This window comes from Procambarus clarkii, chromosome 25 (genome assembly GCF_040958095.1).
Source record: "Procambarus clarkii isolate CNS0578487 chromosome 25, FALCON_Pclarkii_2.0, whole genome shotgun sequence".
NCBI lineage: Eukaryota > Metazoa > Arthropoda > Malacostraca > Decapoda > Cambaridae > Procambarus > Procambarus clarkii.
Window position 1 is genome coordinate 44,916,633 of NC_091174.1, and position 2,426 is coordinate 44,919,058.

Genomic DNA, 2,426 nt, shown 5'->3' on the forward strand with positions numbered 1-2,426 from the left:
GTTACCAGTTGCGTTGCTCCTAGGAGTATGGGTTCGAGTCACTTCTGGGTTGTGAGTTTTCAGTCATATATATATATATATATATATATATATATATATATATATATATATATATAATATATATTATTAAATATGACCGAAAAAGTAAGATTAAAAATTCGAACACGAATTTTCTCAATGTTTCTTATATTTTTCTTCACTGTTGATGGTAACTGAAAAATCAATTCTCCAAAATTCATTTTTATTTCTAGTATAGACTAGAAATAAAAATGAATTTTGGAGAATTGATTTTTCAGTTACCATCAACAGTGAAGAAAAATATAAGAAACATTGAGAAAATTCGTGTTAGAGTTATTAATCTTACTTTTTCGGCCATATTTAATAATATATATCTACGGGAAAGACTGCTACCAAAATATACTAATTGGGTTGGTAGGGTTGGTTAGGTTCGGTCATATATCTACGTTAATTTTAACTCCAATAAAAAAAAATTGACCTCATACATAATGAAATGGGTAGCTTTATCATTGCATAAGAAAAAAAATTAGAGAAAATATATTATATCATGAAAACTTTGCTTATTAGGCAAATCGGGCCCTGCATAGTAGGCTGAGAAGTGCGTTCTGGCTACTAGGTACGACATATATATATATATATATATATATATATATATATATATATATATATATATATATATATATATATATATATATATATATATATATATATATGCAATTGACGATCACAAAACACTGATCATTTTATGCGGAAAATCCACAGAGAAATATGAAATGAGGTGAACGTTTCGGCTTGTTAAAGCCTTTGTCAACACCAGACTGGTATATATATATATATATATATATATATATATATATATATATATATATATATATATATATATATATATATATATATATATATATATATATATATATATGTCGTACCTAGTAGCCAGAACTCACATCTCAGCCTACTATTCAAGGCCCGATTTGCCTAATAAGCCAAGTTTTCCTGAATTAATATATTTTCTCTATTTATTTTCTTATGAAATGATAAAGCTACCCATTTCATTATGTATGAGGTCAATTGTTTTTTATTGGAGATAAAATTAAAGTAGATATATGACGGAACCTAACCAACCCTACCTAGCCAAGTTTTCCTGAATTAATTTATTTTCTCTAATTTTTTCTTATGAAATGATAAAGCTACCCATTTCATTATGTATGAGGTCAATTTTTTTTTATTGGAGTTAAAACTAACGTAGATATACAACCGAACCTAACCAACCCTACCTAACCTAACCTAACCTATCTTTATAGGTTAGGTTAGGTTATGTAGCTGAAAAAGCTAGGTTAGGTTAGGTTAGGTAGGTTAGGTAGCTGAAAAACAATTAATTAATGAAAACTTGGCTTATTAGGCAAATCTGGCCTTGCATAGTAGACTGAGAAGTGCGTTCTAGCTACTAGGTACGACATATATATATATATATATATATATATATATATATATATATATATATATATATATATATATATATATATATATATATATATATATATATATATATATATATGTCGTACCTAGTAGCCAGAACGCACTTCTCAGCTTACTATGCAAGGCCCAATTTGCCTAATAAGCCAAGTTATCTGGCCTTGCATAGTAGGCTGAGAAGTGCGTTCTAGCTACTAGGTACGACACATATATATATATATATATATATATATATATATATATATATATATATATATATATATATATATATATATATATATATATATATATATATATATATATGCGAACAAGCCTGAATGGTCCCAAAGACTATATGCGACTGAAAACTCACACCCCAGAAGTGACTCGAACCCATACTCCCAGGAGCAACGCAACTGGTAACTACAGGGCGCCTTATTCCGCTTGACCATCACGACCGGACATAGGAAAGTGATAGCCGAAGCTATTTGAACAACTTCCCCGCCAGCATTCAGATGGTATTCTTGGGCATAGCATTTTATCAAATCACCTCATTCTGGTCAAGCGGATTAAGGCGCCCTGTAGTTACCAGTTGCGTTGCTCCTGGGAGTATGGGTTCGAGTCACTTCTGGGGTGTGAGTTTTCAGTCGCATATAGTCCTGGGGACCATTCAGGCTTGTTCGCATTTGTGTTCCTCACATGTGCCCCAAAGAATGAGGTGATTTGATAAAATGCTATGCCCAAGATTACCATCCGAGTGCCGGCGGGGAAGTAGTTCAAATAGCTTCGGCTATCACTTCCTTATGTCCGGTTGTGATCATGGTCAAGCGGATTAAGGCGCCCTGTAGTTACCAGTTGCGTTGCTCCTAGGAGTATGGGTTCGAGTCACTTCTGGGTTGTGAGTTTTCAGTCATATATATATATATATATATATATATATATATATATATATATAT